General features: G+C 36.6%; 1 protein-coding gene across 10 annotated transcripts in view; it reads left to right on the plus strand.

Annotated features, from left to right (window-relative positions):
* LOC106872059 (mitochondrial ornithine transporter 1) overlaps positions 1–16017 on the plus strand; it is an 89315-nt gene that overhangs the window by 36746 nt on the left and 36552 nt on the right. For 2 of the 10 annotated variants that reach the window (XM_052972415.1, XM_052972413.1), the window contains exon 2: positions 578–786. The exons of 6 other annotated variants lie outside the window; for them this stretch is intronic. The gene's annotated coding sequence lies outside the window, so the exon portion shown is untranslated. Of the gene's footprint in view, positions 1–577; positions 787–6103; positions 6123–16017 lie in introns of all 10 variants that reach the window. 2 more of the 10 variants (XM_052972414.1, XM_052972416.1) reach the window with 1 other exon arrangement.

A 16017-nucleotide genomic window follows, 5' to 3' on the forward strand; every position in this document is an offset into this window, starting at 1 on the left:
AAATAAATAAAAAGGGTGTTTTTGGTGGGGTACAAAAGGAAGTCTTCCAATCAGGCCATATTTTATAGACAGTATTATCTAAGCGTAGGAAGATGCATTTTGTTTTTCAATTTTGATTTGATTACACCCATACTACTGAACAACCGTTCAGCTTCTGCATTTGAGTTTGGCAATGTCAATAGATTAATGGCAAAATTTGCAACATCTCTAAAAGGATTTCCTCCAGTAGCATCTTTATATTCCAAGACTTCCAGCCAGAATGCCTCAGTATTAGATGTATTTGTCCATTTAACTAAATGAATGCTATTAAACTGAATTTCAATTGAAGCAATTTTTTCTTCATTTAAATGCATTGCTTCTAAGACAAGTAAAATTTTGCTCTTTGAAATGCTGCAAAATATTCTCTAAAGAAAAATATTTGATATTCCTCAGTATATTAATATTTCCTGGCAAACGGTGCTCAAGCTCTTTATAAAGGCAAATTAAAAATTGTGCTCTTTTGCGAATATTATTTTCTTCGGTAGCTGTTACAGTCTTCTTGATAATCATTTCTGCTATCTTACTCTCGAACCTGTAGCCTAAATTTGGTTGAGGATCCAGAATTTTTTCAATAGAAGCATCCAGATCAAGAGGATCAATTCTACATGTTGGCAACACTGTCATATTAGCAACAGATTTGATCAAGTTTGAAAGATCTTCAAGTAATTTTGTTTTGTTGACAGTGTTTGATTCAAACAGTTCATTCACTTCCTGAACATATTTTAAAATTGGATGGAAAAATAAAAGGTAAAGTTCATTCCTAGAATCACAAAACATTTCATGTAACGTTTGTGCTGTAAAGCATTTTTCTTTTGTAGTTGTAGTTTGGAAGTGAGTTTGCAATTCAAACCATTGGCTTAAAATTCTATTTACCTCTGGTTCTATTGACAGTCACCTAATTGTACAAGAATTCATGATCTTCAAAGGCTCTTTACCATTGATAGCAAGGTAAAGTTGTTTGTAGGCACTTTGTCTCGTTGAAGAATGAGAAGACCATTTATAGGTTTCAGATACTAAAAATTCTAAATTTATGGGCAAGTATTCAGTACAAGTGTGGGATACTGCCAAATGTAAAGAATGACATACACATCTAAATATAAGTAACGATGGAACTTCTTTTAATGTCTGGAAAACACCATTGTTGACACCTATCATTACTCTAGCATTGTCGGTTCTTATAGCCAGTAAATTTTTTATATCTAATTTCTTTTTCACTAATTCAATTTTTAAAGCATCTACAATGTCATCTGCATCACATGTTTCTAAAGTTACCATACTGAGATATGTATGTACCACTTTTTTGTGAGTGTCACTATGATATATCATTGGATTCATCTAATAACAGGCTAAATTTTCTATCTCCTGTATCAGAAATCAAATCTCCATCAAAATATGGAGCTAGAACATTTCTCACAATATTTGCACATTTTGTATGATGCAACTTCATTTTGGATATAATATCACTATCAGACATAGACGGAAACTGAAAGAAGCCTGTCATATAATATATATATATATATATATATATATATATATATATGTGTGTGTGTGTGTGTGTATGTGTGTGTGTGTTTGTGTGTCTGTGTTTGTCCCCCCAACATCGCTTGACAACCGATGTTGGTATGTTTACGTCCCCATAACTTAGCGGTTCGGCAAAAGAGACCGATAGAATAAGTACTGGGCTTACAAAGAATAAGTCCTGGGGTTGATTTGCTTGGCTAAAGGCGGTGCTCCAACATGGCCGCAGTTAAATGACTGAAACAAGTAAAAGAGTAAACTCTTTTAAGTGATCACAGCTAATCCATAACAAGCATGAAAAAACACAGGCCTATTTTAAAACAGTCAAACTGAAAATGAATCAGTCAACCTGTCATGATAAAAACTCATCACTACAGAATAAAGCATTGTTAGGATGAATTTCCATGCTTTCATTGTGTAGTGAGTTCAGATGCTGACATGAGTTATCTTCTCCCCTCCCCTCATCAGCACCACTCTGTATCCAAAGGAGGTGGGGCTGGGAAAGTTCATAACTGGATAAACTTTCATTTGAAGTTTCAAGAAAGTGAAAGAAAAATTCAATAGCCGATAGTACTAAAATTTGGCTACAAGATACATTAACGAAAATAGGAAAGGAGAAAAAAAGGGTAACTTTTGTGGAAATGTCATGATCAGAGAAAAATACTAAATAAAATTTTAAACCTGCTATTTTCCCTGCTAAATGCTAGATTCAAAAATTTTCTGCTAAACGCTGAAAAAAAAAAATGCTAGATCTAAAACAAAATATGCTAAATTAGCAACCCTGAGTCGAGGATACTTTTATGTTGTTGTTTAGCCTACTAGAAATGGCAGCCAAAGCTCCCTGAAATCACTGCCTGTTACATTAAAGAAGGGACAATTCATTAAACAACGTAGTCTTAGGCTGGAAAAAAAATTTGGACATACTGGAAAGCTTTTGACCGTAGATCTATTCAATTGGTGACTCTAAGACTAAACTACTTAACAAACCCACAACTAGCGTAACTGTATTTGTCCAGCTAAAATATAAGGAACTCGCGAAGGCAAATGACTGAGAATACAAGAAAAATTTATGCATCTAGCCGACAGTTTACTATAAATACAAAGTCGGGTTCCTCAAATTGCCCTCTATAGTCTTGCCAGCGGAGGTAAAGGATACGCACACCGCCCGTTTTCTGTGTAACAATGACCCTAACCCTAAACACCGGATGTGCGTGTTCTTAACTTTCGCCGTCTTGCCAAGGGGAGAAAACATGTAGTCCTATGTAATACTCGAGAAATATAAAGGATAGTCATAATTGGCATTTCATTAATTACTAAGTCCTACTCACTGTTTATCTGGGGCTAAACAGCAACCAAACTCATGCATTATTAATTTTAATGATATGATTAAAGAAATGACAATTCTGATATTTGTATACCAACCCTAAAAGAACACATTTCCAATAATACTTTTTCAGTTATAATTCCCAATAACAGATTATACCCTCTCTCCATGTCCTCAAATTTTTAGCAAAATTTTTTTTTAAAGTTTACACAACATATTGACTTCTTCAAGTTAAGTGGGGCTGCAAGTTGGGTAGTCGGCTCACCCAACCTGTCTCTTCTTCCTAATTTTTTTACATTGACACCAGTTTTGGAAGGAACAATCGATTAAATCGAACCTTCATTGTGGACCCCATGTACATATACATCTTAGTTGATTTAGCAAATATATTGATTTCATGAAAGCACCATTTGATAAAACCTCACCCACCCCACCTTGGATTTCTTTTTTCTTTAATCTTTCTATGCACCTGTCCATCTGTATATTTAATATTGATTTCAGGGTTCATGAAATGTTTCATCTGGGCCCATCTTACTCTATGTCCAACTCATTAAGAGAGGCAAAGCAAGTGCGCATGAAGGGAGCAAGTTGCTCCCCGAGTACAAGTGTGAAGGGGCTCAAAATTTCATTTTGCTTTACCATGGCTGCTAATTAAGGTGGGAGCTCTAAGGTTGTTTTTGCCCCTGCGGTGCAGAGAATCCTTGCTATGTCACTGTTCGAAACAAATGTCATAAGCTTTATATAAAACATGATAGCCTTTTTACTAATAATATTGATTTCAAATTTTGGTACAAAGTCAGCAACTTCAAGGGAAGGGTTAAGTCGATTACATCGCTCACAGTGATCAACTGGTACTTATTTTATCGACCCCGAAAGGATGAAAGGCAAAGTCAACTTTGGCGGGATTTGAACTGAGGACGTAAAGATGGCCAAAATACCGTTAAACATTTTGTATATATGATACTAACAGAGATACCCGGCGTTGCTCATGTTACATGCAATTGAAGAATTAGGCTTTTCTGTTATATTTTCTCTAATGAACTGGAATACCTATGATTTGAATTTCATCAAAATTGCAGATGAGGGTTCTTTCCCTCTTTACACACCCTAAAAAAATTCTAATCATGACACATTTATCCCATACTATTGATCTTTATGTGCAGAATCCAAAATTCCAGTCTAATGGAACCTGGGAATGATGTAATATTCCTATAAAATGTAGTAGGTGTTAATGGACTTCTGGGATTTGCTTTGGTTTAGATGTACAAGGAAAAAAATCCATTTCCTTGCTGCTAAATAGCTGTAGATATTGGCTAAAGGTGGGTAGGAGAGAATTAGATAGTGGTGGGATATAAGAATAAATGATATTTCATTGCTGGTATCATTATTTTGACAATGTGGTCAGCCCTGATCAATGCTGAGTCCCCTATTACACGTCATTGATTTTCAGACTGAATTAACACCGGTGATATACGTAAATCAAAGGTAACTACAGAAGTTCGTTCATTGCAGTTTGCTCCTGAGTGGCACCATGTCCATGATGAATTAATATCTCATAAAATACCGAGCAAATATTAATCAGCAAAATGATTCATTTTTCTGTTAGTTTCAGTGTTAGGGACCCGTTATTTGTGTCCATGCTGTCATTCAAACAGAAAACTTGTTACATACAGGAATACACACTTTTGAGGGTGGGGTGAGATTGTCCTCTCTTTTTTTTTTACCTTTTTAATGCCCCAGAGAATTACAAAGTTAAAAATTATATTTAACCTATCCGGAGGATTTCAGCTTAGAATAATGAAAGTAAAGAGCTTGGCTTGTTAATTGGGAGGTAATCTAAACTAGATGAACATGTAGGTACCAATGAATATAAAAAAAGAGAGATGGTGTAATAAAAATAAAAAAAATCAAATAAAGTAGATATCACATTGGTAGGGTAAAATCCAAGCTGTGTCCTCTTTGAAGCCCAGCTGCTTATTCCAGAATGACAATCCACTATGTATTTGTTTTTGTTGTATTGATGTGAGATACATTTTGAATTGAAAATGCTGGGAATATTGTTTGTAACAAAACAGGAAATTGGAAATTTTTTACATATTTTTTATTCACCATTACATGTTTCACTTGCTAATAGGAATCACGAAGTTGTACATGCTGAATAAAAATGTAAGAAATTTCCTATTAGAAAGGACAAAGGACTGAGACACCTGGCACCTGGCTGTACTCAAGAAGACCCATGTTATGTAAAGCACCCATGGTGGTGCCATGTAAAAGTGTCCATGTGGTGTCACGTAAAAGCACCTGTGCAGCATCATGTAAAAGCATCCAGCACACTTTGTAAAGTGGTTGGTGTTAGGAAGAGCATCCAGCGATAGAAACCGTGCAGTCCTCCAGCTTGCCATCTCTGGACAGACTGTCCAACCCATGCTAGCATGGATGACAGACATTAGATAGGGATGATGATGATGAGGAGGAGGAGGAGGAAATCCTTCAGACAGAGAACAGGTAGATAGATAGATCATCATCATCATTTAATGTCCATTTTCCATGCTGGCATGGGATGGACGGGTTGAAACAAGCTGGATAGCTGCACCAGGCTCCAGTTGTCAGTTCTGACATGATTATGACAGCTGGATGCTCTTCTTAATACCAACTACTTTACAGAGCGTACTGGGTGTTTTTTTTATGTAGTACCAGCATGGGAGCTTTTTTTATGGTGTCAGCACAGGAGATAAAATATTTTATTTACATAAATTATTTTGTTCTGATTGTTTAGCTTTATGCAGACTTGTCTGAAAATTTTAGTCTTTCTTTCTTTCTTTCTTTCTTTCTTTCTCTCTCTCTCTTTCTGTCTCTCTTTTTCTTTTTCTCTCTCTCATTTTCTTTCTCTCTCACTATTTCTCATCCCTGTGTGTTATCTTTCTATTTAATATACCATCTATTTTTTAAAACTTATTTCTCTCTCATATATACATGCATTCTTCACATGCTCACTTGTGTTTTAAAATGTACTGTTAAGAGTTTTTACTTTGACTTTTGTTAAAAAAACACAGCTGATAACCCCAGTTAATCATTTGATCTTGATAAAATAATTAGGCATCATTTACACACACACACACATACACACACACACAAGCAAAATATTTATATATGTATATTCATGCTTATAAATATTTCTTTGAGCTGGCAGAAACGTTATTTCGTCTGTCTTTATGTTTGTAGGCACAGGAGTGGCCGTGTGGTAAGTAGCTTGCTTACCAACCGCATGGTTCCGGGTTCAGTCCCACTGCATGGCACCTTGGGCAAGTGTCTTCTACTATAGCCTCGGGCCGACCAAAGCCTTGTGAGTGGATTTGGTAGATGGAAACTGAAAGAAGCTCGTCGTGTATATGTATATATATATGTGTCTGTGTTTGTCCCCCAAAATCGCTTGACAACCGATGCTAGTGTGTTTACGTCCCCCGTAACTTAGCGGTTCAGCAAAAGAGACCGATAGAATAAGTACCAGGCTTACAAAGAATAAGTCCTAGGGTCGATTTGCTTGACTAAAGGTGGTGCTCCAGCATGGCCACAGTCAAATGACTGAAACAAGTAAAAGAATATAAGAGTAAGTAAAATCAAATAAATGACAAAGGAACAGGAATTACATTATCAATATCATTAGCTTACAGATGTTTCTGCTAGACACTCTGAGGAAGCTATAAGGTATGCTCATGCACTCAGCTCTGAGTGTACTATATCTTATAGAAAAAACAATTGTAAACTAATGAAGTTGATAACATGACTCCTGTTCCATTGTCATTTATTTAATTTCATATTACACTTTGTTCTTGTGAAATCTTTGTAAGAGTGTGTGTGTGTGTGTGTATATATATATATATATATATATATATATATGTCTTTGTATATTATCTTTGTATGTGTATAATTGGTTTATATATCTTTGTGTATATATATACATATATATATATCATCATCATCGTTTGACGTTCATTTTCCATGTTGGCATGGGTTGGATGGTTTGACTGGGGACTGGCAGGCCAGGAGACCACACCAAGCTCCAATCTGATCTGGCAGTGTTTCTACAGCTGGATGCCCTTCCTAACACCAACCACTCCGAGAGTGTAGTGGGTGCTTTTTACATGCCACTGGCATGGGAGCCTGTCAGGCAGCACTGGCATCGGCCACATTTGGATGGTGCTTCTTGTGTGCTACCAGCACAGGAGCCAGTCAGGGTGGGAGGATGGCATCGACCACGTTTGGATGGTGCTTTTTATGTGCCACCGGCACGGAGAGCCAGCCAGGCAGCACTGCCAATGACCCACGCATGCCGTTGAATTAGGTACTTAAATTGAGGCACTTTGCTACATTGGTATCATCTGCACACCCAAACAATATTAATTGAATATTAAGACTCCATGCAGGGATGTTTGTACCTCATATTCCTGCTGTGTGTGCAGACAACACAACCCAGCTAAGTGAAGATATCCACTCTTGGTAATTGAGACATGTACTTTTTATAAAGGTACTTTCTATAGTATTTCTGAAGTGTAGATTCCAAGTAAGGTGAATAAAATATAGTAAGTTGAATAAAATGTTTATATTGTTTCTTTGGTCATATCTCTATTTTCTTAACTCATTCTGCCACAGATATGACCAAAGAAACAATGTAAATATTTTATTCACCTTACGTGGAAGGTGAGTTCCATTATTGATGTGAATATGTTAAGGAAATTGTATCCTTTATGTTTGAAGTCTATGTGATCATCTGACAAGAACAGTTTCTTTCAAATGATGTAATGTTTCTATTAATCAATTAAAGGAGTCACTTGAAACAGCCATAATGAATTGACACCTGTACCTCCTTGTTACTCATTTATCTCTCTCTCTCTCTCTATATATATATATATATATATATATATGTGTGTGTGTGTGTATGTGTATGTATATATATATATATATATATATATATATATATATATACGCCAGGTGTACCAGCAAAATTGTCCAAATTTTAGATTCAGCTTTGAACCTTTGTATCTCAGGAATTCTTAAAGATAACTTAAAGGAATTATCAGCAGTTTTTCCAACACTATTGGACTCTACTTTGAGGAAGAAAAATTGTTGATACTCTCCAGGCTTACCAGAAGAATTGTGAGGAAGTTGATCATGGACAAAAATGACATTTTCATAAATAATTATATATATAAAGAAAGAGAGAGAGAAATAGATTGCTTTGTGGGAGTCTCCTCCCACTGCAACTTCAGTGCATGCTGTATTAATAAAATTATGTTTTTTAATGTAATTTTTTACCCAACCCTTTAGCATTCAGATTACCCTATCAAATGTAATACATATTCATTCACATTGATTTGAATTAATCATGCATTATCTTGTATCATAGCTTTGAGATTTGAGTGATGTGATTGTTTATGTTTTGAATTACATTGTTGGGTAGGTGTGAGAGGCCAGATCTGGCCAGTTTGAACATTAAATAGATTGAAAATTTTAGGCTGGTTTAAATGCTTAATGATTAAATGTCTGACAGTAAAAAAAGAATCCAGATAGCAAGTGTTTATCACCCCAAATGGTAGTGGTGATTGGAGAATATATGAAAAAACTCCGACTCTGTATGTAATAGGTCTATAAAATTACAGCACATTAAATATCAAATTCTTACTACCTTGTTTTCCACTAAGTGACCTCTGTCACCTCCCCTGTTCCCCTGTACAACCTCTACCTCTTTTTTGTTTCCCTCTATTTTCACTCCCATGTACCTCTGACCTTGTCCCTTGCAGTATACATCTCTCTTGCACCCCACCCTAACACACTTCACATCAACTGTGCCACCATCTATTACCACCCTGACCCACTACTATTTCCTCCACTCCTCCAAAAAACTAACAAGCTAAAATTGATATTCATGACAATGCCTCTACCTGTTTTCACCATTCACTGCATTCACTATTTTAGCATTTCTATCTATCTGCCACTCTCTTTTTGTACTCTTGCGAACCTACTTGCCTACCCACTCCCCCTGTCCAGTTCTGTGTACCATTTCTCTTATATTCACCTTCCTGTACCTTGAGGTTACACTCTGACACATCTTCACTGCCATTTTCTCTCTCTTTCCCAAGTGGGGTAGCTGTGTATCTACTCTACAGTAAGACACCAGTTTCTCTTCTTCTATCATACTTTACCTTCTCAACACCTAGCATTAAACCACCTTCCGCAATACTATATAACCTCAGTTGTCTTGTGAGTTGCTTAGCATCCTTGCTAGTGCGGGTGTCACATAAAAAGCACCCTCTAAAGTGGTTGGCATTAAAAAGGGCATCTAGCCATAAAAACCATGCCAAAGCTGACATTGAAGCTTGGTGCAGTCTTCTGCTTTACTAACTCCTGTCAAACCATGTAACTCATGCCAGTATGGAAAATGGATGTTAAATGGTAAGGATGATGATAATGATGCATTTCTTCATGGCTGTCTCTTGTAATCAAATATGTCTTTGTGACAAGAGAATTTATATATATATATATATATATATATACACATACATACATACACTGGCCAAAATACATTTAAGACTGACGATGACAGTTCTATTCCTTTATTAATTTATTTTTAACAAAACTGTAAAAAATTATTTTACTTTTTACAGTTTATGTAGAATTTTTTTCTCTTTCGAATGATATTGGTGTTATATATCTTTCTACATAAAAAAAAAAAAAATTCTACATAAACTGTAAAAAGTAAACTAATTTTATAGTTTTGTTAAAAATATATTAATGAAGGAATAGAACTGTCATCATTGGTCTTAAGCTTATTTTGGCCAGTGTATATCTTTCATCTTTTACTGGTTTCAGTTATTAGACTGTGGCCATGCTGAAGCATCACCTTAAAAAATTTTTTCTAAGCCTGGTACTTAGTCAATCTATCTCTTTTGCCAAACCATTAAGTCATGGAAATGTAAACACACTGACACTGATTGTCAAACAGTGATTGGGGAGAAACACATACACACACACACATGCATGCACACACACACACACACATGTACACGCGTGCACACACATACATGATGGGCTATTTTCAGTTTCTGTCTACCAAATCCACTCACAAAGCTTTGGTTAGCCTGAGGGTCTGGTAGAAGGCACTCCAAGTACTATTCAGTGAGACTGAATCTGGAATTATGCGGTTGGAAAGTAAACTTCTTATCACACAGCCAACTATTTTTCCCACCTTGTTTTGCATTTATGTGCTTACTTATGTGTGTTATATATATATATATCTATATAAGTTAAAAAATACACAAAAAACAATAACAAAAAAAACAACAAAGTGAGGACGTGATGCGGATAGTGTTATTGGACGCTCAGGAAAGGAAGGAGAGAGAGTATGACGTTTCGGGCGGAGCCCTTCGTCGGAAAGACAGAAAGTTCGGAGAATGGAAAAACGGAGGAAGAGGAAAATGGCACCGATGCCCACGAGGTTCAGTCATTAGACTGTGGCCATGCTGGGGCACCACCTTGAAGTATTTTCGTTGTGCAAATCAACCCCAGTACTTATATAATGTATGTATAATGTATGTACTGGGTCATCCCATAAATAATGCAGTTTTTTCAATTGCATGAACTAAAAGAAGATCTACTGTAAGAAACTTGAGTGGCTTAAGTCAGTGATAGGAGAAAAATGACCATCTTTGGTTTCAAGACAAAAGGTGTTCTTTCCATCAGGATAATGCTCAGCCACATACAGCGAGGATGACATTCCAAAGGCTGGAGTAGTTTGAATGGGAGACGATGCTCTACCCACCATATTCGCCTGACATTGCCCCATCTGATTATCATTTATTCTGCAGTCTTCAAAATTACTAAGGACTATGCTGAATAAGACCCCTACCCCTACTCGGAGGACCCCTACCCCTACTCGGAATTCTTCACTGTACTCGTTGCCAGCCCTCACCTTACTGACTGCATCCTTGTACATGGCTTGCACAGCTCTCACTAACCTTTCATCTATCTCTAGTTTCCTCATTGACTACCAGGTAAGGAATCAGGGGACCCTGTCAAAGGCTTTCTCCATGTCAACGAAAGCTAGGTACAGAGGTATATCTTTGGCTAGGTATTTTTCCTGCAGATGTTTTACCAGAAATATAGCATCAGTGGTGCTTTTCCCTGGCATGAACCCAAACTGCATCTCATCTAAACTGACTCTCTCCCTAATTAGTTGGGCTATGACCCTCTCCGTGACCTTCATTACCTGATCCAACAACTTGATATCTCTGTAATATAGATGTATATATATATATACTAGCAGCTAAGCCCGGTTTCGCCCAGTCGGTTTGGATGATGTGGCTGTAAAACCTGCTCTGTGTAAGCATTCGACTTGTTTGGGCACACTTACATTAAAAAACAATTTTAGAATGACTTTTTTCTGTTAAAACGCTAAAAATAACTGACCAACAAAAAAAAAACCAACCAAGATTCAACCAAATCAAAAAATAAACCCAAATACTAAGCGAGCAAAAATGAACCTTCCCACTTCCATTGCACACGCACACAAACATTCACACATACACACGCACACACACACATACACACATTCACATACCCCCTTCTACATACACATACATATATTCACACAGAGTTGAAATGCTGTTTGTTTTATTTTTTTCATCATACAGTTTTCATCATCTCACTACCAAGTATGACATCACCCCTTCCTTACTTATTCATCTATCACCCCTTCCTTTCTCATTCTTAAACACAAGAGTATTATTATAGTAGATTATCTCAGTAACCATGGGAGCTATGACAAAATACTAAGCCCAGCATCACCACTGGATCATTCTGCACATCTGTGTAATTTTTCATGCAATTCCACCCAGCTGTTTGACCATGACTCCCAAGACAAGAAAGAATTGCCCATGTCAAATTTATATGTATAGATGTATGTGTATATATGTTTTTCTCCTTGTTCTTCTCTTTATTTCTTTCTGTTGAAGAGTGTAGCTTGAAACGTTAAAGACTTTCTCTATTCCCGTGCGTTAAACTAATACATCCTTTTGTTGTCTACACCACCTGTCCTCATCTGTTGTTGTTTTTTTCGTAAATTCTCCCATATATATATATATATATATATATATATATATATATATATATATATATATATATATATCATCATCATCATCATCATCATTGTTTAATGTCTACTTTCAATGATGATGATGATATATATCTAAGAAAAAAGGATGACAAAGGGAAAAAACGATTATGCTGTGAACTTCATTAGCTTTCAACTGTTTCTGCTATTAGATGCAATGGGCTCATAGATAAGTGCCTGAGTAACACCATATAGTTTCATTGGAGCCTCGAATATGAAGTGCAGTTTATTTGAGAAAAGAATTATATTCATGTATATATATATAGGAAAGGCATACACATACACTCACACACATATACACACCCATCCACACATATACCTACATGTACACACACATATCTATATATATGTACATGCACACACACATGCATGCACAAACACATGCTTCTTTCAGTTTCTTGTAAATTCATTCAGTTTTCCCATAGTTATAGTTGAAGACACTTGCCCAAACATGTAGTTGTAAAGCAAGTTTCTTAAATACATAGCCATGCCTGCACGACCATGACCTTTGGTCATTTGCTGTGCTTGAGAAGACTCACTTTGCCAAGTGAAATCATAGTTGTGGCTGATGCAAGTGACATGTAACAGCTTCCCTGCCAGTGACATGTAACAAGCACCTGCTACACTCTTGGAGTGGTTTGCATTAGGAAGGGCATTTGGCCATAGAAACCAAGCCAAATTCACTCTGGAACTTGAGGCAGCCCTACAGCTTACCAGTCCCAGTCAAGCTCTCCAACACATGCCAGTATGGAAAGTGGACGTTAAATGATGATGATGAATCTCACAACTGGTTCAATCTTTCCCTCACCACCCTTCCTTACTTTAAGAAGAAAAAAAAAAATAGGAACCTTGGAAATCTCCCGGTAAGAAGCTCCACAGTATGCAGCCCCATACAAGCAGGCACTTTTAAATACACTTGCTCATGATACATCACCTTCCACTACATTAACAACTCTACAACCATCATTGGGTCTAAGACATAACATCATATTACTCAGGACGTCTGTTGCACATTGTCTAACTTCATATATTGCATCATATGCAAACTTTGCAGTGCCTTATATATTGAAGAAACAGCCCAATGTCTTGCTGATAGCTTTCAGAAGCATTTTTAAAGCTACTACATATACCTGGCCTATGTATTGCCACCCATTTATATACAACAGGCTGTCACTCACTTGTTTAGCGTCACTCAGTTGTATAGCATTTCCACATGCTCAAGAAAACAGAAAGGAAAACATCTCGTATTTGAACTTAGTATCTTGTCACCAACAGGTTTAACCTTTCAGCATTCAGCTTACTTTGTCAGATATTAATTTACATTGCTTTGAATTAGTCATGCATTATCTCCTAGCTTTGAGATTTCAATGATGTGATTGTGTATTTTTAGAATGTGTTATTTTCTCAAGTCATGCCAACTCACAAAGGCTGGATTTCAGGTTTCATGATGTATATGTTCTACACCTGGACAGGATGCCAGCCCATCACAGGATTACTTATTTTTGCCAGCTGAGTAGACTGGAACAACATGAAATGAAGAGTTTTGCTCAAGAACACAATGCATTGCTTGGTCTAGGAATTGAAACCACAATCTTACAGTCATGAGTCCAATACCCTAACCACTAAGCTACATGCCTCCACTAATAGGTGCGAGAGGCTAGATCTGGCTGGTTTGAACAGAAAACAGGTAGAATATTTGGGCCGGATATGGCTGGTTTAAATACTAAAGGGTTAAATTAACATTTTTCCTTTTATTCCTACACCTCTCCTTAGTTAAGTAATTCCCTTCTTATCCCTCAACTTCCTTCTCACTTCATTTTCTTTCACCTCACTCTCACCTTCACCTGCTTCTTTTTCTCATTCCATTTCTCTTTACTTCTACCTCTCTCATCCAGTTTCTCTCTCCCACCCCTTCTTTTTTTATGTATGAAGCTCTCATGTTCCTGTGCCCCTTATCAGGCAAGTTTTTCTAACTTAAAGGATGTAAAAACTCTACTGGTCTCTCTTTAATTTCTCTCCTGTCAACTTTCTCTGAAGAAGGACTGTTCAAAACATTGGATTTTCCACTCCCCAAGGCAAATTCTCTTCTTTTTGTTAATTTTCCTATATATATGTGTGTGTGTGTTTATGTGTGTGTGCATGTACGTATGTGTGTGTGTATATTATATGTGTATGCATATAGTTGTGTATGTGTGCACATGCATATTTAAGTAAGGTATAGTATACATGAATTCATATACTCCTGGACCACAGTTTCACACACACAAGCAGGTTGGAAAGTAAATAGGATGATTCTAAGTGGTACTGAGCACATCAGCTGTAATCTGCCATGAGATGCTGGTGTTTTCCTCCTTTGTCTTTCCTTTGTCTCTCAATTTCAAATGATGATTTAAAATTTTAGGTGTGGTTTCACCAAAGTCTCAAAAACTATTGGAAGAACATTTGGGATAGGAGGCATTTTCTTTCCAAGCTGTAGTGCAGCACTCAATCTATTATTAACTATTAGAACAAAATATTTCTTTTCCTCTACAGCGTCAAGGTTATGTTCTTTTGTTAGTTAAGATTATTTTGGATTGCTCAAGCTAAAATATAAGCAAACATAAAGATAAATGATACCAATTAGACATTCCTTATGTGTCTGACCTTTTCAAAATAGTTGCCAAATCTTCCTCTGCTCACACCATACCATCTTTTAGAAAGCAGTAAGACACATTGCACAGTGTAGTCTTAGATAACATTCCCCACCCCGAAAACAACAGGTTGGTCATGTTTGAGAGGGATCATAGGCCTGCTCATTGGGAGTCAGCCCAGTGCTAAACAACAACAACAACAATAACACTGATGTTACTACACATCATTAAATAAGGTTTAAGCACTTTCAATGCCAGCCACGCTAATGTTGATGCTAAGGGGGAGCCACTTGTACTTTTAATGGTGCTGGTTGAAATAATGGTATTTAGTGACCTTTGTGATGGTGGCAGCAGTAATTATGGTCAGATTGTAGTGATGACATGGCAGAATGTGGTGTGGTGGTGGTGTTGCTGTTTACAGTGCCATTGATGTTGGTGATGAAGGAGATGGTGGTGAGGAAGATGTTGGTGTTATGATAACAACAGTGTTTTGGTGATGAGTTGTGATGGTGGCAATGAAGGTGATGTTAGGAGTGGTGTTATTTCTGTTGTTGTTGGTGGTGGTGATGACAGTGAAGATGATGATAATTGTAGCATTGATTTGTTATGTATTTTTGGTAGTGGTGATGGTGTGGCAGTTGTGTTGTCAGTGGTGCTAATTTAAATGATGAGGTGATGGTAATGATAATTGTGTTAATATTGTTAGTGACAGTGGAGATGTTTGTTGATGTTGTTGTCATTATTTAATACCATGTCTGATCAGTGTCTATAATTAAGAATGTTCCAGCCATGTTCATGCTAACTGTTTTCAGACGTGTTTCTAATATTGGTGGAATTCTGGTTTAAGCACCCTATGTAACCCCTCATAACTTTTTTTATTTTTTGGAATTTTCAGAATTCATACAATTATGCAAAAGCCAGAAAAAAAAAATTTGTGTGTGATTTAAGGGTTATTTATCCATTATTTTTAGCACATCTCATAACAACCTGATACTTTCCTCATTTCTTTGTCTCTCTGACATATTAATGTTTTTCAATGTGTTTCTCCCCATAAACAAATTTAATGGTCCATTGCAAGGATTTGAGCAAAAAATTTGGACTGTCTGTATTTTAAACTCTGACTTTTTTTAAAAAAATTAATTAAAAAAATTACAGGCATAGGAGTAGCTGTGTGGTAAGTAGCTTGCTTACAAACCACATGGTTCCTGGTTCAGTCCCACTGCGTGGCACCTTGGGCAAATGTCTTCTACTATAGCCTCGGGCCAACCAAAGCCTTGTGAGTGGATTTGGTAGTTTGGTAGACGGAAACTGAAAGAAGGCCGTCGTATATATATATATAT

This window comes from Octopus bimaculoides, chromosome 13, assembly GCF_001194135.2.
Source record: "Octopus bimaculoides isolate UCB-OBI-ISO-001 chromosome 13, ASM119413v2, whole genome shotgun sequence".
NCBI classification, from domain to species: domain Eukaryota; kingdom Metazoa; phylum Mollusca; class Cephalopoda; order Octopoda; family Octopodidae; genus Octopus; species Octopus bimaculoides.